Below are 21,769 nucleotides of genomic sequence, written 5' to 3' on the forward strand. Positions count from 1 at the left end.
AAAAAGAAATAGTGCTTATGCTTACGTGATGAGATAAATGCTTACTTATGTGTGGGAAAGTCTTTTGTTTTTTATGCATTTTTATTATATGTATATATATATTTTAAAAAGTACATTCTCCTTTTATAATGGGTGGTAAATCGAACCACTTATGTTGAATGAGTTTAGTCAACTGCAGAAGTTACATATCATAAGAAACAGTTTGTGGGAGACACCCAGGCTCAAAGGAGCTACTGGGGTGTATCCCAAGAAAGGTGTGACGGGAATGTGGTTATTGTTAGGACACAAATAACACTGTCAACTGTGGTTTTTTTTTTTTTTTTTTTTTTTTGAGACGAACCAGACTGGAGTGCAGTGGTGTGATCTTGGCTCACTGCAACCTCCACTTCCTGGGTCCAGGTGATTCTCCTGCCTTAGCGTCCTGAATAGCTGGGATTACAGGTGCCTGTCACCGCAACCGGCTATTTTTTTTTTTTTTTTTTTTTTTAGTAGAGAGGGGGTTTCACTATGTTGTCCAGACTGGTCTTGAATTCCTGACCTGAGGTGATCTGCTTGCCTTGGCCTCGTGAAGTGCTGGGATTGCAGGTGTGACCCACCATGCTCGGCCTGTCAACTGTACGTTAATAAATAAGACATGAAACCTTAGTTTAGTACACAGTTGTTTACCTCCATTCCCCCTTTTCTCCATCAAGCCTACCTTGTATTTGTTTAGGCAGCCACCTTTCAACAACCCATGAAGTGTCTGGAGCTCCACCCTCTGCTCAAGAGGAACGGCACATGACCCAGGTCTCTGCCAATCAGCATTTCACATTCCTCATGATCGGTTCAAAGGTGAGCAAGTAATTGAAGTCAGTTAAATTAGTGCCACTGCAAGAGGCTCTTTCCCCCACCCCAGTATTGCCATGGTTTTAATATGGTTTATCCACACCAAACTCACAGTGAGGCTTGGACTCCAGGGTGGCAGTATTGGGAGATGGTGCCTTTAAGAGGTGATTAGATTGTTAAGAGGGATGAATGCCTTACTCTTGCAGTGAGTTCTTGTTCTCTCAGTTCTGGATTAGTTCCCATGAGAGTGGGTTGTTATAAAGCAAGACTGCCTCTTGCATTTGGTCTCTTTTGCTTGCCCTTCTACTTTTCTGACACACTGCAATGCAGCAGGAGGCCCTCACCAGATGCAACTGCCTGATCTTGAACGTCCCAGTCTCTAGAACTGTGAGCCTAATAAACCTCTTTCCTTTATAAATTACCCAGTCTCAGGTATATTGTTATAGCAACAGGAAAAGGATTAAGACATATGTTGTACTTGAACCTTAATGTACTTGAACTTGAAACTTGATGACTGCAGCAGCTATAGCCATCTTACTTCCATGTGAAGCCTGAGAATTAAGCAACACATGGAAGGGAACACATCATTTGGGCCCCAATTTGGCCATGAGCTGCCCTTAGATTTTTTTTAGTTATGTGAGCCAATACATTTCCTAAAACAGGTAAAATTATGTTTTTAGACACTGATAACCAAAACAGTACAAACTATGCTTATGGAGATTTGCTTTAAAAAGGAGAACAGAGAGAGAGAATTTGTTGCCTTTTGACCAATGCTTCCTTGAAAGAGCTGATATTCTGATTCCTGACCTCAACCACTATTTGATTGGCAGATGTACGCTTATGCACTGCATAATGACATTTTGGTCAATGATGGGCACTTGAGCCCAGGAGGTCAAAGCTGCAGTGAGTTGTCATTGTGCCACTGCACTCTAATCTAAGTGACAGAGTGAGACCCTGTCTCAAAAAAAAAAAAAAAAAAAATTGGCCAAGCGCAGTGGCTCACGCCTGTAATCAATCCCAGCACTTTGGGAGGCCAAGGAGGGCAGATCACGAGGTCAAGAGATAGAGACCATCCTGGCTAACATGGTGAAACCCGTCTCTACTAAAAATACAAAAAATTAGCCAGACGTGGTGGCAGGTGCCTGTAGTCCCAGCTACTCAGGAGACTGAGGCAGGAGAATGGCGTGAACCCAGGAAGCAGAGCTTGCAGTGGGCTGAGATTGCACCACTGCACTCCAGCCTGGGCGACAGAGTGAGACTCCGTCTCAAAAAAAAAAAAAAAAAATTATACATCTTTTCTATGCTTAGATGTGTTTAGATACACAAATACTATTGTGTCACAATTGCCTACAGTATTGAGTACAGTAACATGCTGTGCAGGTTTGTAGCCTAGAAGCAATAGCCTCTACCATATAGGTTAGGTGTGTAGTAGGCTAAGCCATCTAGGTTTGTGTAGGTATACTCTTTGATATTTGAACAATGACAAAATCACTTAATGATGCATTTCTCAAAACATGTCCTCTTCTTTAAGTGATGCATGACTGTGTATCTCCCCTGAAGAAACAGCCATTCATTTGATTAGCCTAGTTTGATGAAACTATCTCATCATGAAACCCAACTCCTATTTCTGATTCCAGGTTTACCAAGCTGTCTTCTGATCTGTGGTTTAGCCCTTTGACTGCACTGATTATCAGGCAGGCACCCTCCCATTATGCGTGAACACACTGGCATTACATTTGTTCAGTCAGCCTTTCGCAAGTTTGTTTAACCAATTAGTTGCTAGAGCATGCATGTAATAGAAACCTTGAGATTTTGGCTTCAAAACTGAGAACAGTTCCAGCTCCATGGTGACCCACTGTAATATGGAAGAGCCAACTAAGTTGAGACTCTGTATCGCTCTTTAACTTCAACAAGGTCATTCACCTAAAAGGAGGACTAATAAAGACAGAGTGTGCATGTTCGTTATGTGGTCCAGACAGTACGGGTGAGCCCTGGAACATGGTAGTCCTGGGTTTGTACAGCTACTGTTTTTGGTGTAGTCTTGGGCAGACCACCATCTCCGTAAGCCTCTATTTTGATTCTTCTACTATAAAGTGGTAAAAATAACACTTTTTGCATGTGGTCATTGCAAAAACTAAAAGGAATGACATACATGAAGTCTAGGCAAAATAAAATAATAACTACTCAGAGGCAGATTTTCCATGAAGTTAATAAAGTTTCCTGGGCCCTAACAATGTGTTCACATAGTCCTTTGGTTTCATAAAAATTGTAAATTCAAGATATCTTTGCTATTCTTTTTTTTTCTTTTTTAAGACAGGGGATCTCACTTTGTCACCCAGACTGTAGTGCAGAGGCACGATCTTGGCTCACCGCAATCTCCACCTTCCAGGCTCAAGCGATTCTCCTGCCTCAGCCTCCTGAGTAGCTGGGATTACAGGTGCATGCTACCACTGCCTGGCTAATTTTTGTATTTTTAGTAGAGACAGGTTTTCACCGTGTTGGCCAGGCTGGTCTCACAACTCCTGACCTCAAGTGATCCACCCACCTCGGCCTTCCAAAGTGCTAGGATTTACAGGCATGAGCCACCACATCCAGCCGATTTTTCTTAAATCAAGTCCCCCAAATCTTGTACTGGTATTATTTCATTTTCATGATCTCATTTAAACCTCACAACAATACTATGAAATAGCTATAGTTGTTACCATTTTACAAATGAGAAAATTGAGGCTTATGGATATTAAGTAACTTTTCTAAGATCATACCATTATGAGTGGTAGAGCCAAGATTCAAACTGAGGTGGGCTGCATCCAGAAAGTGTCCAGGGTCCACGTCTTAATCACTCACCTGGTTTCCTAAATGTGCCTGTACTGAAGAGTCACCAAGGGGCACTTATTAAAGCACAGATTCTAGGGTCCACCTCAAAGATAGCAAATCAGGGTCCCTAGGGCAGGGACCTAGTTTCTGTGGAGGTTTCCACTCTTGAGCCTCTGCTCCAGTGAGCTGTATTTGCCTGTCTCTCCAATCTTGGGGGCAGCAGTTTTTCCTGTGTCCTCACCTTTCTTACAGATGGAAGAGTTGTTAATTTTTCAGCCTGTCCTGCTTTGTAGTTGCTATTAAGATAGAATGGCAACTTCCAAACTCCTTACGTGCAGAAGCAGAAACCAGAGGTCCTATCCAAAATAGTTTTAAATTGTATTGACCATACACAAAAGTAGAGCAATGTGTTGAATCCCTGTGTATCCATCACCTAGGTTCAACAATTATTATAATTTTGCTAATTTTGAGAAGCAGTTTAAAAATTCATAGAGACCAGTTCTTAACAGCTGAAAAAACAGAGAGTTAAAATAGTCATTCAAATAATTTGGGAAATGAAATTAATTATTTTTAAGTAGATTACCTAAATGATTTGTGCAAGAGCTTACAAATAGCATAAAACAAAAAACCAATAATGTTAACTACTTTGGTAGCTCTTTTGTATAATATCACTTTACTCAAATCCCCCCCAATACTCTATTATGTGAAGAGAAATCTGTTTTTTATTACATTTCCTTCTGAAACTCAGAGAGCAAAACAGTCCAATTCAATCACCAAACTTGTGGAGTCCACAGGGCGTTCCCTTGTGCTACAGGAGACCAGAAAGGAGTTGTAAAGCTTAGCCACAGTTATTTGGAAGACTTTATTGGGAAAGTGGTGTTTGAGTGGCATCTATTAAGAGTAGACTTTATGTCTAAAGCAGATGTGGAAGGGGCAGAATTTCAGGTTGAGGGAACTTCATGTACACAGATGGGAGAGAAGGTGTAGAGTTTGGGGGTGTGGTTACATAATAGTGTTTGTGATGGAAGGGTAATTTAAGAGCTGGATGAATCTTAAAGGTGACATCATGGAGCAAAGGTTAAAGGCATAGGTTCTGCTGGCAAACAGACCTGTCTGGTTACCTCCTGCCTCAGGTGGCAGTGCTGATTTCCAACCTAAGAGCCATTCCCAATGTGTGTTCCTTAGTGGTAGAGCTGCCTTCCTCTCTAAAGGCTGGAAATGCTAGATTCTCATTTACCAGCCTCCTTTGCAGCTAGGGGATGGACATGTAATCCAAGTCTGGCCAAAAGGACCTGAAGGGAAATCTGAAGGGGAGTTCTAGAAATAGTTTCCTACCTAATCAAAAAAAGACACTATAGCAAAAACTTCTTTTTGCCTCTGAACATAGCTGTGTGATGGTGTGAGCACTGGAGCTATGGCAGCCAACCTGTAACCATGAGGACAAGCTGCTGATGAAAGCCAAGGTGCTGAGGCTAACAGAGGAAATAATATAAAATATTTAGTGCTTGATGACGTCATTATGCCACTCTACTTATGCGACTCTTTGTTTGGAACATCAGATTGTATAAAATGATGCATTTTCCTGATTATTTAGGCCATTTTGATTTGCATAACCCCTGGGTTAATATCAGCCCAGAAAGTAGAAAAGAAAAATAATAATTACATATATATATATATATATATATATTTTTTTTTTTTTTTTTCCTGAGACAGAATCTCATTCTTTCGCCCAGGCTGGAGTGCAGTCAGTGGTGTGATCTCAGCTCACTGCAACCTCCGCCTCCCAGGTTCGAGCAATTTTCCTGCCTCAGCCTCCCAAGTAGCTGGGATTACAGGCATGTGCCACCATGCCTAGCTAATTTTTGTATTTTTAGTAGAGACGGGGTTTCACCATGTTGGCCAGGCTGGTCTCAAACGCCTGACCTTGTGATCTGCCTGCCTTGGACTCCCAAAGTGCTGGGATTACAGGTGTGAGCCACCGCACCCTGCAACAATACATTTTTATACAATTTTGTACAATTTTCTTTTTTTCTTTTTTGAGATGGAGTCTCACTCTGTCACTCCAGGCTGGAGTGCATGCAGTGGTGCAATCTTGGCTCACTGCAACCTCTGCCTCCCAGGTTTCGAGTGATTCTCCTGCCTCAGCCTCCCGAGTAGCTGGGACTACAGACGTGTGCCACCATGCCCGGCTAATTTTTTGTATTTTTAGTAGAGATGGGGTTTCACCGTGTTAAGCAGGATGGTCTCAATCTCCTGACCTCGTGAACTGCCTGCCTCAGCCTCCCAAAGTGCTGGGATTATAGGTGTGAGCCACCTCGCCCGACACAATTTTCTATTTTTAAAAAATCTCATGTTCGGCAAAATCATGCATCACAAGCTTTGTGGAAAAAATAGGGTTAAGGGTAGACCACTCAAAACATTAAGAAGTTTGTAAGTAGAGCCCTGATAAAAACAACTGTCCTAATAAATATCTTGACACAGTTTGTTCTCTATTGGTGTTTGCAGCTAACCACACAGCCAGGCCTTCCTTTGCAGCTCTATATCCGGGTACGCCTGTTTCCTCCTGAGACATGAAGGTCCTTGAGGACATTTGCTTCCTGGAGAGACAATTGTCACCAAAATTAAAAATACAATCTAGAGGTAGCTTTCTGAAATCATTTTAAACATAAAGAGACATGACTTCAAAATTTTTCATCTGAACTCTCAATTTCCTTAAATAGCTTAATATAGTGAAAAATTGAGAGGTTCTTGAAACCACTAAGTCTAATAAAAGAATGCAGTTCCATGGGTTTTCGGTTTTCTGCTTTTTCCTTAGGGTCCTCAAAGATGAGGAAGGCTTTCTCTTTGTGAGAAAGCTCTTTCTAGTCACTTCAAAACATACTGGAAAAATAGCATATGAGCTAATTTGGTTTCTGTGATATGATGAGTCTATTCCCCTATTACCTGTCACATGAGAGCAACTTAGGACTAAGAAAACACCAGTGTGGTTAAATGGTAAATTTTATATTATGCATATTTGGCCACTATATATATTTAAAAATTGAGCATCTACAGGAGCTCTTGTGTATGTGGACTATACCTATCAATGTTTAGTAGTCAGTAAAACTGGGATTTTTTTTTAAAAACAACACCATTATGATGATGCTAACATTGGTGTATCCACCGCTCAGCTTCAGAAATCAAACTTCACTGATATACTTGATTCCCCATGTGTGTCCTTCCCTGAACACATTCCTTTGTCCCCCAGAAGTACAAACTATACAGGATTCAGTGTTTATCATTCCCATGTCTTTCTTTATGGGTTTTCTAAATTTAGAATATCCCCAGAGACATATGGTTTAAAATTGTTAAGCCAATGCAGCCATAACACAGCATGTGTATTATTTTAGAACTTTTATTGACTTGGTTCATCCACCCTTACAGATGCCATTGGTCACCCAACCCCCTCGAAAGCAGAGGTGTAGTTCTCCCCAATACTTTATTAGCTGCCTTGAGGTCTTGCTTCCAGTCCCTTCAGAAATTATGGTGGGGACACACACATACACATTAATGGAATAAACACTCTTCCCTCCTCTCCCTTGGGGCTCCCTCCCCCAAAGAGGTCCGTTGTCCACAAGTACTCATTTGTGGGACTCAATATGTTCCCAGCCACAACAGAGCATTACGTTAGAATAGGAGCTAACATGTATGGGAATCAGAGTATGTTTAGAATTACATCTTAGCACACTGAAAAATGCATTGGAAGAGCAGCCTTTATTGACAGAGACAGTCCTGGCTAATAGATCTGCCCAGTTTTAGGCTGCTTAGGGGAACTGGGGTCCTGGAATAAGAAGCCCCACCCGCTTCTATGAAGAGAGGAAAGCTGGAGACAAAAAGAGGAAGTGAGAGATGAATTGCAAAAAACTAATCAGATTGGGACCTCAAGGTAACATTTTGCATAGTAAGTTCTAACAATGTTTTCTTGTTTATATCAGCCTCCTCCTCTTAGCCTCTCTTACTAGGCTGGTGGTTAATTCCAATGCTTCTAAGTTAATTTATTCAACTTTATTATCCTTACTATAGTAGCCTCCACTAGGGTTCTCCCCTACCTCTCAAAGGTCTCATCTAAGTGTGTATAAAGCTATTAGATGGAGGAGAGGAATCAGGATGAACTTCACAGCATTTTCATATGGCCTGTGGGTTTTGGAGCCTATGCTTCGGCAACTGAAGCTGAACTGTGTGGTTGTTGCTAACATTGGTGTATCCACCACTCAGCCTCAGAAATAAAACTTTACTGATACCATTAAACCCCATGTGTGTCCTTCTCTGAATGCATTGCTTTGTCACCCAGAGGTAACAGCTATCCAGCATTCAGTGCTTATCAGCCCCATGTCTGTCTTTATTGGATTTCTAAATTTGGAATATCCCTGGAGACAACTTTGGCAACTGAAGTTGAACTGTGATGGTTGTTGACCTCTGATGTGCTACTTTTTAATCAAGAACTTATTTTCCCTTTTTCTGTCTCAGCTCCCACAGGCCCATTCTGGTGACTCATGACTTGTATACACAGAACAACAGAGAAAAGAAAAATAGAATTAGATAAACGAGCAGGGGCAACAGTGAGGGCTGTGTCTTACAAAGAACCATTTTTAATTGAATTATTTTTCTCTCTTGAAATTCTTTTTTTTCCCTCAAAAGTGGGAAAAATTCTCAAATAACAACAGCAAACCAAGAAAGCAGCTTAGTCTGCACTGCATTTGCATTTCTTAGTTTCATTCGCTATTTAAAAATGTTGTAGGCAAATGTATTTTGACAGTGGGAATGAACTTGCACTTTAAAATTATGGGACCTAGTAGATTTAATAGAATGAGCCCTGATTGGGAGCCAGGGGACCTGGCTTTGAATGGTCCCAACCCAAGCACTTAATTACTTTAGTTTCTTCACTTATAAAATTAAATACACCATCTACTGATGAATGGATAAACAAAATATGATATATCCACAGAAGGGAATATTGTTCAGCCATAAGAAGGAATGAAGTATGGACATGTGCTACAACGTGGCTGTGCCTTAAACATATGATGCTAAGTGAAAGAAGCCAGACACAAAGACCATGCATTTCATTATTTCACTTACGTGAAATGTACAGAATAGCTAAATCTAAGGACATAAAGTAGGTTAGCTAATGGGTACATGTTTCTTTCTGGGTTGATGAAATGTTCCAAAATTGATTTTGCTGATGGTTGTATTTAAAACTCTGCATATACTGAAAACCATTTAATTGTACATTTTAAATGAGTGAATTGTATGATATGTGAATTATATCTCGATAAAGTTTTTCAAAAAAAAAGAGAAAAAAATGAAACAGTGATTTCTACCCAGCCCAGATATGTTGTGAGGCTCAAATGAATTGTTTTTACAAATAAGAAAACCACTTGAAAACTATACAATGAATGTTATTTTTAGACTTAATTATTCCTTAAATTCGAGGCTGATATACTGAAGGAATTTTTCCAGTGACAGTTAGCATTTCTATAGACCAGAATTGTACTTCTGCTTACAGCTCTGTGGATGAAGATCAGGGAGGAGGAGCAGTTTAAAGTTGGTGAGAGTGTTGAGGGGAGGGAACAAATGGCTGGCTTGTAAGATCCTTGAGTTCAGGGATTATTTTTATCTTGTTCTCTTTTATAATCCCAGTGCCTAGTACAATGCCTGACTCAGTAAATGTGAATGAGCGAATAATGAATCAATGGTCAAACTAATGAACGAGGGGTCTGACTGAAAATGATGAGGCACTTTCACTCAGTCAATAAACTTTTACCAGCCAATAAATTCAGATTCTTATTTTAATGTTGACAGTGGCTTGGGCTTTTGGGGATTTTACCTATTCCTTTGCTAAGAGAGTGATAATTCTCTTTCACGTGTTGCACATCACAATGGTCTCTCTCTGTTACCCAAGCTGGAGTGCAGTAGCATGATCATGGCTCACTGCAGCCTCAACCTCCTGTACTCAAGCGATCCTCCCACATCAGCCTCCTGAGTAGCTGGGACTACAGGTGCGCACCATCTCCCAAATAATTTGTTATTTTATTATTTTGTAGAGATAGGCTCTCACTGTGTTGCCCAGGGTGGTCTTGAACTGCTGGGCTCATGCAATCTGCCTGCCTTGGCTTCTCAGAATGCTGGGATTACATGTGTGAGCCACCACGCCTGGCCAAAAGTTTTAACGTAAAAAACTTCATCAGTGTTGTGGCTAAGATTCACTCTTCTATTAGTTGTTATGAGTCAAGGAGAGGGTTGGCCTGCAGAACAAAATGATGACTTGGTCTAGTCATGCCGGGAGTCCTGAGTGACTGTGGAGCAAGCTGAGAGGTCTACTTTGCTGAAAGACAAGTACAACACATTCATAGGGTGGTTTGGATTAGGGCAACAATTTTGTGTGGTCCTGTCATTGTAGGTCACTGTGGTGAGACAGCAATCACCAGCCTTGGAGAGAATCAACCATTCTCTATTTCTCTATTTTTGCCATTTGGGAAAAGACTTGTGGGTTTGGGACCAAATTGACATCATGGCAAACGAGTGCCATTTACATCTGAAAAGCTGAAATCAAAAGGAGAGTAATTCTAGGGGAGAACACTCCACTTCCTCTGATGGGTTCTTGAGTTCCCTGCTCTCTTTTCATTAAACCTTTCCAAAAATAAAAAATAAAAATAAATCCTTGTCACCCAAAAACTCTAACTGGAACCCCTCTGAAGGACCACTCATGTCTTGTGTGTGAGTAACAGCCATGGAAACATGGTTGAAAAACTGAACTTTAGGACCTGGACTGCCCAGAGCAACCGCTACTGCATTCAAGGCCTGGAAATTTCCATTTAGAAAATAAATCTGTCTTAAGAAAGGATTTCCTCATGACAGGGAAAAAATGGACAGTTGGTCAGCTTGACAAATGAGACTTCCTTATGACAACTGGTAAAGAAAAGCTCTAGGACACACAAGGGAAGTTTGAAAGAGTGAAATTTAACTGGGTGCCAAAGCTTCCTCACAGATAGATAACTCCAGGTTTCCCCATTTATGCTCAGACAATAAGCCGTTCCTATGCAGGAGACCTGACAGCAGTGACAGCAGAAGGCTTATTTGTGAAGGGACTTTTCTTAACCTTTTATTTTCCTCCCTCTACTTCCAGTCACTTACTTGGACATCATGTCCTGGAGCTAAACAGCAGTATACTGTAAACTTCAAAAACCTCTATAAAAAATGACTTGTCTAAGGGAACTGTATATACACACAAAGTAGATCATCTTTCCCTCCCCTCCTCCACTGATTTCTTCCAAAACAGACATCTGAAAAGCCAGGAAACCAAGAAAGAAACAGACACAAACCACTAGTAAAAGCAGCTCCCTTAATAAAAAATATCTTCCAATCTCCAGCTCCCTGATTTGATAAACACCTTAAAATATGTTTGGCTATGACTTTTCATTATTCTGCCTGTGATGTTATTTACTTTAGATCATAAATCTGAAGACCAGGGGCTTGTGTTTGCTCAGGCCACAGTTCGAGTGATGCTGCAGCATGAACTCTAGTCAGGCAGAGGTAGGCTAGAATCAGACTCCATGTGTACCAGCTGTCTAAATTGGTAAACTGGGGCAGTGAAAATTAGCGGTTTCTAATTTTCATCTGTAAAACGGGGATAATAATAATAGCCTCAGATTTGCTATATGAATCTAATCAGCTTATGTATGTAAATGAGAACATAATCTAGAATAATCCCATACCTGTCCCTATCTACTCCCTTTTCTCTAGATAATCAATTTTATTTGTTTCTTATCATTCCAGAGATTCTTTACGGAAATATAAGCAAATTAAATATATTTCCTTCTTTTACCTTCTTGCTTACATAAACGGAGCATATAACTGCTCTGTGCCTTGTTTTTTTCTCTTAATCTATCTTGGAAATCTTTCCATATCAGTACAAGGAGAGCTTCCTCATTCTTTTTTTTTTTAATTTTCCTTTTTTTTTTTTTTTTAAAAGCAGCACGAGATTTCATTGTGTGGCTGTAGCACAGTTTATTTAACCATTCTTTATTGGAAGACATTCGGATTATTTCCAAACATTTCCTATAACAAATAAAGCTGCAGTGAATATTCTTATACATAGTGTCATTTTGCATGTATGTGAGTATAACTAAAGAGTTTATACATTTGAAGTTTTTAAAAACAACTTTATTAACATAAAATTTATTACAGTTGTAATTTGATGGCTTTTGCCAAATTGCCCTCCAAAGGGGTTGTACCATTTTGTACTACCCAGCAATGTATGAGGGTGTACAGTAAACTATTAGAAGTGGGCACTTACAGAAGGTAGGATAGGTGGGCCCAGAGAGAATTTCAACTGTCTTTAAATATATGACATGTGGCCGGGCACAGTGGTTCACACCTGTAATCCCAGCACTTTGGGAGGCCAAGGGGGCAGATCACCTGAGGTCAGCAGTTTGAGACCAGCCAGGCCAACATGGTGAAACCCCATCTCTACTAAAATACAAAAATCAGCTGGGCGTGGTGGTGTGTGCCTGTAGTCCCAGCTACTCGGGAAGCTGAGGCAAGAGAATCCCATGAACCTGGGAGGTGGAGGTTCCAGTGAGCCAAGATCGTGCCACTGCACTCCAGCCTGGATGACAGAGCAAGACTCCATCTCAAAAAAAAAAAAAAAAAAAGACATGTTTAAAAAGTTTACATATAGGTCTATATTCTTATGGTAAAATGTGGTAAGAATTTAAAGTGCCCCTTGGTTGACACTCTTCTTCCCTTCAGCCAATCCCAGTCTTTCCCATGTTGTGAATTGTTTGGTGTGTCAATTAATAATTGTCAAATCCAGTGGCCATTTCTCAGTTTCTGTCCTCCTTGAGGTATCTAAAGATCTATTCCCAAGATTCTCTCTTCCTTTGGTGTTCACGACACAAACATTCTTTTGGTTCGCTCATAATTCTGTGATCCTTTACCATCTTCTCTGGCTTCTCTTTCTTCTCTTGCCTTAAAAAAAAGGCCTAATAATGGGCAATATTTGCTGAATGCCAGTGATGTACAAGAAAAACAGAACCCCAAACCACAAGGAGTTTAAGGTCTTAGGGGTGTGGCGGATTGTTTGCAAAGGCGTTTGAGATAATTCCTCCTGCCTCTGTAAGTGTATTAGTTTGCTAAGGTTGCTGTGACAAAATACCACAAACTGCATAACTTAAACGACAGAAACCTATTTGCTCACAATCCTGGAGGTTAGAAGTCCAAGATCAAGGTGTTTGAAGGGCTGGTTTCTTCTGGAGCCTCTTTTCTGAGGATTAGAGACGGCCATCCTCTCCTTTGTCTTCACATCATCTTCCCTCTGTACCTGTCAGCAACCTCATCTCCTCTCCTTTTTTTTTTTTTTTTTTTTTTTTGAGACGGAGTCTCGCTCTGTCGCCCAGGCTGGAGTGCAGTGGCGCAATCTCGGCTCACTGCAAGCTCCGCCTCCCGGGTTCACACCATTCTCCTGCCTCAGCCTCCCGAGTAGCTGGGACTACAGGCGCCCGCCACTGCGCCCGGCTAATTTTTTCTATTTTTAGTAGAGACGGGGTTTCACCATGGTCTCGATCTCCTGACCTTGTGATCCGCCCACCTCGGCCTCCCAAAGTGCTGGGATTACAGGCGTGAGCCACCGTGCCCGGCCTCATCTCCTCTTCTTATAAGGATACCAGTCATGTTGGATTATGCCCACTCTAACAGGCTCATTTTGAACCTATTTACCTCTTCAAAGACCCTATCTCCAAATACAGTCACATCCGGAGGCACCAAAAGTTAGGACTTCAACATATGTGTTGGGAGGAACAATTCCGCCCATTCCTTAAGCATGCCCTTTACAGTATGATTTTGCTGTCTTTCCCAGTAAGGGGTTTAATCTGTTTCTTCACTTCCTAAGCTAGGTTGGCCTTGTGACTTGATGTGACCAATAGAATGTGGCAGAAGTGATGTTGAACAACTTTCAAGTCTAGACTTACAGTTTCTACTTATGCTTTCTTGAAACACTGCCCTGAGACCACCATGTAGGGATGGATGTTGCTATAACCTCCTGGAGGATAAGTGGGCATGGAGAAGGAGAGCTAATGCATCCCAGCCATCAATCAGCACTGACTGCCAATCATTTGAGTGAGGCCAGCTTGGACCATCCAGCTGTTCTTGCCATCATCTGACTGCAATTACATGAGTAAGCCCAGGTAAGACAAGCTGAAGAAGTGCCCATCCAGCCCACAAAAATAACGAGAAAGAATACACAGTAGTTGTTTTTAGCCACTAAAACATGATTATTGTTATAAATCACTATTTTTACATACAACAGTCATTGATATTGGAGGAGATAGAGAAATTATATAAATAACTATCAACACATTAAGTTTCATAAAAGCAAAAATACATGTTGAGGCAAATAGTGGGAGCCAAATTCATGTGGGAAGGGGAGAAGGTCTTCTGGGAAAGCGATGTTTAAGTTGAGATGTTTATGATGAGTAGGAGTAATGAGGCAAATTTGGGAGAGTAAAGGGTAGGAGGAGAAAGTATAGGTCAGATTCTATTCAAATACTCACTCTTTCCCCTGCCCTGTGCTCCATGGGAAGAATATGTTTCCCTGCCCCATTTATGTTGGGCTTGGCTGTGTGGTTTTCTTGAGCCAGTGGTTCATGGTTAGAAATGACCAATGTGTGGGTCTACTGGCCTCTGGGAGCTTCCAGTCATTCAGGTCCTTGAAAGCCATGTTAAAAATGATGGCCTGGGCGTGGTGGCTCACACCTGTAACCCCAGCACTTTGGGAGGCTGAGGTGAGCGGATCACCTGAGGTCAGGAGTTTGAGACCAACCTGGCCAACACGGTGAAACCCCATCTCTTCTAAAAATACAAAAATTAGCTGGGCATGGTGGCTGGCGCCTGTAATCCCAGCTACTAGGGAGGCTGAGGCAGGAGAATCGCTTCAACCTGGGAGGCAGAAGTTGCAGTGAGCTGAGATTACGTCAAGAGTGCAACTCCATCTTGAAAAAAAAAAAAAAAAGATAGACTTCAGTGGCTCATGCCTGTAATTCCAGCACTTTGGAAGCCAAGGTGGAATGATTGCTTGAGGTCAGGAGTTCAAGAGCAGCCTGGACAACACAGTGAGACTCTGTCTCTACAAAAATTAACAGATTAGCTAGGCATGATGGCATGTACCTGTAGTCCTAACTACTAGGGAGGCCAAGGCAGGAGGATCACTTGAGCTCAGGAAATTGAAGTTACAGTGGGCTATCATGATGCCACTGCACCCCAGCCTGGGTGGAGCCCCTGTCTCAAAAAACCAAACCAAACAAACCAAACAAGACAAGACAAAAAAACACTATAGACCCTTATTCTGTGTAAAATGATGCAGCCGCTATGGAAACCAGCATGAAGCTTCCTCAAAAAAGTTAAAAAGTAGTACAATTCCACTTCCGGGTATATATCCAAAAGGATTCAAAGCAGGATCTCAAAGAGATCCATGTTCATTGCAGCATTATTCATAATAGCCAAGAGGTGGAAACAATCCAATTGTCCATTGACAGGTGAATGGATAAACAAAATGTGAGCTATACATACAGTGGAATATTATGCAGCCTTAAAAAGGAGAACCTGTCACATGCTACAAAACAGATGAACCTCAAGAATATTGTGCTAACTGATAAAAATTAATAAAAGTACAAATACTGTGGCTCCACTCGTATGAGGTATCTAAAGGAGTTAAAATGATAGAAACAGAAAGTAGAAAGGTAGTTGCTAAGGGCTGGGAGGAAGGAGGGGCAATTAGTGTTTAATGGGCATAGAGTTTTATTTTGCAAAATGAAAAAATTCTAAAGATCTCTTGCACAATAACATGCATATACTTAACATTCCTGAATTACACACTTTAAAATGGTTAGTGTTAAGTGTATGTAACCACAATTAAAAATAAAATTTGAGCCAGGCATGGTGACTTGCACCTGTAATCCCAGCTACTTGAGAGGCTGAGGCAGGAGGATTGCTTGAGGCCAGAAATTTGAGCCCCCATCTTTAAAAATAAAATAAAACTTGAAAAAAAATGGCCAACTTTATTCTAAAAGCACTGAGAAACCAATTCAGGGTTTTAAACAGGGCAGTGACTTGCTCAGTATATCCTTGCCTTCAATAACTCATCCACCATTCCAGTTTCAGTTATCAAGTCTACTGTCAAATTTGGCTGGCCCTGACCCCTGACTTCCCTCAGTGTTCCAGGCTACATTGCTTACTCCCTTTTTTTGAGACGGAGTCTCGCTCTGTCGCCCAGGTTGGAGTGCTCACTGCAACCTCTACCTCCTGGGTTCAAGCAATTCTCCTGTCTCAGCCTCCCAAGTAGCTGGGACTACAGGTGCATGCCACCATGCCCAGATAATTTTTGTACTTTTAGTAGAGACAGCGTTTCACCATATTGGTCAGGTTGGTCTCAAACTCCTGACCTCTGGTGATCCATCCACCTCGGCCTCCCAAAGTGCTGGATTACAGGCGTGAGCCACTGCACCCGGCCACTTATTCCCTTTAAGCTGTTTCTTCCTAGATAGTCAAAATAGTGCATGACATTAATGTATCACGTTAAGTTAATCTCACCCTGGGTCAGGCACTGTGGATTCAATATAGCAATCCCAAGCCTCCAGGGTCTCCTGACAGACACAACAACCAGCTTAGTACAATGAATTAAATGCTACTCTCTTTTTCCGGAAATGCCCTCTCTCCTTCTGCCCCTTCTATGCCCAGGAACCAGGTCAAGAATCACACATCTTCTCTAAGATACTTTCCTTATACCCTCAAAATTAATCACGCCCTCCATAACTTATACCTGAGTCTCTTATTGCTGTTGGGTTGTCTATAACTACATTTTCATGTATTTAACTGACACATAAGTATTAAAATGGGACATCTGAATGAGAATTCTTCATTTCTCTTTGTTACCTAGGGGATAATCATTATTGCCTCTTATCTAAATAGAATTAGATAATTGGATAGTTGATCTTGCAGTGATGGAGCCTGGGTTCCAGTGACCTGGGCTGGTAAATACAATGTCTGCTCACCGTGCAGAGAAAGTAGAAAGGCTGTTTGGGTTGAATTGTGCCCCCACCACCGCCCCCCAATTCATAAGTCGAAGTCTTAACCACCAGTACCTCATGATGTGGCTGGATTTGGAGATAGGGTCTTCATAGAGGTAAGTAAGCTAAAATGACATCATTAGGGTGGGCCCTCATCTAACATGGCTGCGTCATTCTAAGAAGAGAGTAGGACACCAACAGGTACAGAAGGAAGAACACGTGAAGATGCAGGGAGAAGATGGTTCCCCGAAAGCCAAGGAGAGAGGCCTCAGGAGAAACCAGCACCTTGATCTTGGACCTCCAGCCTCCAGAACTGTGAGAAAATAAATTTCTGTTGTTTAAGCCCCAGTAGCTGGTGTTTTGTTATGGCAGCCTGAGCTGACTACTACAAAGGGTTATGTCACTTGCCACCATAAGTCAAGGAAAGAGGTGATTTTGGAAAAGAACTTATGTTCAGAAAATATGAAATGGAAAGGTCCCATCTCAGGGTCCTCGTGTTTGGAGTTTATCCTTCATTCTGTGGAGAGGAATGTGACAGATGCGGTAGAATGGGGAGAGCAACCTGTGTTTTCCGGCTGGCTTGTGAAGCCACGGTGCAGGCAATGGCCTGGGGCCAACCTCACCCTGCCATGATTTCAGCAGGCACTTAAGCAAGAATAAAGACACACACACACACACACACACACACACACAGAGAGAATATAAGAGACAGACTTTGAGTATTTAATGTAAAAAGGAAAAATGATTTTTTCTTCCACTAGCAGATATGCTTAGAACATCACGATGATGTCCCTAAAGTAGCCATGAACATATTTTTGACTCAGTATCATTTCAGTGACTTTAATAGAGGACATTTTACTGGGTTTTAAAAAGTCTGAAGATCTCCACAGCCATTCTTGTTCCAACATGTAGGAATAGCTGGCTCTCAATTAGCTGTCTTATTAAAAGGAATCACAGGGTTACCTATTATTAGTGTATATTATTTTTCTCAATGCTTTAGATAATTTGGCATTTATTTACTGTTGCCATAGGAACCCAGGTCTGTAATAAGGGTTCTTTCAGTTCTGACAATTAGGCTTATAGAAAAGAATATTTTAATGAGGTGAGGAATTTGGAGAGCCTAGCCAGAGGTCTGGCGGAAGAACGTTGTTCTCTAAACAGTTACAAAATTAGCTTAGATTGTCCTTTGTTACAATTGCCTTCTTTGACAGCTACTGAGTGTTCATTAGTCAGACCTCCCTGAAGATCTGTGGTTTTCCATAAAGATTGAGGTTTTCTTATTCCTTAGAAAATGATATGCTGTTCAATCCCATCTCCCTCTTACACCTGGGCTGCTCTTGAGTTAGAGGGAATGCAGCTTCTCTTTGCTGTCAATCAGAGAAAGACTAGATTTACCTTAAGCTTCACAGAAAATACTTTTTTAAAAAAATTACTTGAGAAAAACAATTATGCCTTTCTATATTAAGGAATATTTGGAAGGCGTAAATCTTGCCTTTCTTATATTCTTTGCATATAAAATATTTTGGAGGAATATTTATTAATTAATTTTAATGATGGATGACCCGTGCACAAAGCACAAAACTCAAGAGGCATTCAGTGAAATATTAGTCTCCCTTCTATCCTTGTCCCCAGAGGACAACCATTGTTACCTGTTTCCTTTGTATTCTTCTAAAGTTATTCTCTGCAATCAAATGCACACACACACACACACACATGCAATGACAGCATGTTAAGGATACTTGTATGGTAACTTTTTTTCCCCACCTACTACTGAAAGTTGGGTGCCATTCTATTTCATTACGTAAAGAGCTGCCTTGTTCTTTATAAGAGCTTTTCCCTGTAATTATTTAGCAATCATGTATTGAGTGCTACAGACACAGTGTGGGGCCCTAGCAACATCAAGGTGAGGACCACAAAGCCCCTGCTCTCAGAAGCCCACATGAGTAGAAGAGGCAGACACCTTTGGAAGCGGCTGCTGCCCAGTGCACAGTGCTATGAGTAAGTCAAGTGGAAGGGGAGGTGGATGCACACAGGAGGGAGTCTGGCTTTGTTCAGATGCTGCTTGAGCAGCATCTTGAAGGGTAAACCAGGGACTTGCAGGTAGAAAAGGAAGGCAAGTTTATTCCTGGTAAAGGAAGCAATAAATGCCAAGTCTTATAGATTATAAAACAGCATGGTGTTTTGGGGAATTGAAGGTTTGGTTGGGTTTGTTATGGTTGGCGAGCAGTGTGTGTGTGTGTGTGTGTGTGTGAAATTAGATCAGTGGTTTTCAGACTTCTTGACCACAATCCAGTTAAGAAATATATTTTACACCACCACACAATGTATATATGTGTTTGTGTGTGTGTAAAACAGACACAAAATGTCATAAAACAATACCCTTATTAAATGTACTCCAGTATTTTTCTACTAAATTCCATTCTACTTTTTTTTTTTTTGGAGACAGAGTCTCACTCTGTCACCAGGCTGGAGTGCAGTGGCACAATCTTGGCTCACTGCAACCTCCACCTCCCTGGTTCAAGCGATTCTCCTGCTTCAGCTTCCCAAGTAGCTGGGACTACAGGTGCGTGCCACCACGCCCAGCTAATTTTTGTATTTTTAGTAGAGATGGGGTTTCATCATGTTGACCAGGATGGTCTCGATCTCTTGACCTCGTGATCTGCCCACCTTGGCCTCCTAAAGTGTTGGGATTACAGGCATGAGCCACTGCGCCTGGCTTCTTTTTTTTTTTTTTGAGATGGAATCTTGCTCTGTTACCCAGGCTGGAGTTCAGTGGTGCCATCTCGGCTCACTGCAACCTCCACCTCCTGGGTTCGAGCAATTATCCCGCCTCAGCCTCCCAAGTAGCTGGGTTTACAGGTGCATGCCATCATACCCAGCTAATTTTTATATTTTCAGTAGAGACAGGGTTTTGCCATATTGGCCAGGCTGGTCTCGAACTCCTGACCTTAGGTGATCCACCTACCTTGGTCTCCCAAAGCTCACGCTGGGGTTACAGGCGTGAGCCACCACACTGGGCCCATTCTACTTATTTTTTAAAATGCTAGTCATAACTTTCTACCTTGATTTTGCAAACTACTAATAGGCACTATCTGTGAGTTGAAAAATTTTGGACTACATTGTGTCTACAGACACTAATATTCTATAACCTAGTCAGCCTCTCGCTGATTTATATGACCATGACCACTTTTTGAATTAGAAGATATTGACAGGAATCAAGAAGCTTATTTGGGGGCCAGATGTGGTGGCTCATACCTGTAATCCCAGCACTTTGACAGGCCGATGGGGGAGGATCACTTGAGGCCAGGCATTGGAGATCAACCTGGACAACATAGTGAGACCTGGCGCTCTCTCTCTCTCTCTCTCTCCCTCTCTCTCTCTCTCTCTCTCTCTCTATATATATATATATATATGTTTGTTTGTTTGTTTTTTAAAAGAAGCTTAGCTGGGCATGGTAATACCAGAACTTTGAGAGGCTGAGGTAGATGGATCACTTAAGCTCAGGAATTCAAGACCAGCCTGGGCAACATGCCGAAACCCTGTCTCTACAAAAAATACAATAATTAGTTGGGTGTGGTGGTGCATACCTATAGTCCCAGCTACTCTGGAGGCTAAGGCAGGAGAATCACTTGAGTCTGGGAGGCAGAGGTTGCAATGACCCGAGACTGTACCATTGCACTCCAGCCTGGGTGACGGGAATGAAACCCTGTATCACGAGGTCAGGAGATCAAGACCATCCTGGCCAACACGGTGAAACCCCGTCTCTACTAAAAATATAAAAAATTAGCCAGGCGTGGTGGCGGGCACCTGTAGTCCCAGCTACTCGGGAGGCTGAGGCAGGAGAATGGCGTGAATCTGGGAGGCGGAGCTTGCGGTGAGCCGAGATCGCGTCACTGCACCTCCAGCCTGGGCGACAGAGCAAGATCCCATCTCAATAAAAAGAAAATAATAAAAATAAAAAATAAAAAATGAAAGCTTATTTGAACATTCATTCAGAAATACTTATTCAGCAGCTACAATGTCTTAGACACTATGATACATGCTAGAGATACAGTGGGAAGGGAAAACGAAACTTGGCCGCTACCCTCATAGAACCAAAAATTAGTGTCCTGAATGAATTATTTGCAATAATTAAAAATGCATATTCTATCTTTTTATTAGAATCAGATGAGATATGCAAAAATGCATATTTTAATCTAAAAGTAAAATATGCTTACTGTAAAAAAATTTCAAACTATGTAAAAAAGTGTAACATTGTAAGCAAAAAAAAAAACCAACAATTCAGGCTGGGTGTGGTGGCTCATACCTGTAATCTCAGCACTTTGAGAGGCTGAAGCAGTCAGATCGCTTGAGGTGAGGAGCTGGAGACCAGCCTGGCCAACATGGTGAAACCCTGTCACTACTAAAATTACAAAAATTGTTCAGGGGTGGAGGCACACATCTGTACTCCCAGCTACTTAGGGAGGCTGAGGCACAAGAATGACTTGAACCCATGAGGCAGAGGTTGCAACAAGCCAAGATTGCGCCACTGCACTCCAGCTTGGGCAACAGAGTGAGGCCCTGTCTCCAAATTGCTTCCCCTTTACTTTTTTTTTTTTTTTTTGAGACGGAGTCTCACTCTGTCTCCCAGGGTGGAGTACAGTGACACAATCATGGCTCACCGTAGTCTTGATTTCCCAGGCCCAAGTGATCTTCCCATCTTAGCCTCCAGAGTAACTGGGACTCCAGGAGCACTACCATGTGTGGCTAATTTTTAAAAACTTTTTAGTAGGGTCGAGGTCTCGCTATGTTGCCCAGGTTGGTCTTGAACTCCTGAACTCAAGTGATCCTCCCCACTTGGCCTCCCACAGTGCTGGGATTACAGGAGTGAGCCACTGTGCCTGGCCCTCCTTATCTTTTTGTGGATAAAGTTCTGTATTTATTTTATTAGAACAGAAGGACTGAATTTCTGTTTGAATTTCTACCCCCTGGGAAATCTTTTGGAGGAGTGTGACTCTGCTTCCCAGAGCTTCATCATCCCCACCTCGAGACAG

The 21,769-nt window shown here is 41.8% G+C and overlaps 1 protein-coding gene across 7 annotated transcripts in view; it reads left to right on the forward strand.

The window, feature by feature from the left end:
• The window catches only part of NDUFAF6 (NADH:ubiquinone oxidoreductase complex assembly factor 6), a 229,585-nt gene that overhangs the window by 82,158 nt on the left and 125,658 nt on the right, over positions 1 to 21,769 (forward strand). For 5 of the 7 annotated variants that reach the window (XM_073018223.1, XM_073018218.1, XM_073018221.1 and 2 more), the window contains 2 exons: positions 713 to 831; positions 13,569 to 13,859. The gene's annotated coding sequence lies outside the window, so the exon portion shown is untranslated. Of the gene's footprint in view, positions 1 to 604; positions 832 to 13,568; positions 13,860 to 21,769 lie in introns of those variants that run through there. The other 2 variants (XM_073018219.1, XM_038000269.2) reach the window with 2 other exon arrangements.

The sequence above is a fragment of the Chlorocebus sabaeus genome, chromosome 8, assembly GCF_047675955.1.
Source record: "Chlorocebus sabaeus isolate Y175 chromosome 8, mChlSab1.0.hap1, whole genome shotgun sequence".
NCBI classification, from domain to species: domain Eukaryota; kingdom Metazoa; phylum Chordata; class Mammalia; order Primates; family Cercopithecidae; genus Chlorocebus; species Chlorocebus sabaeus.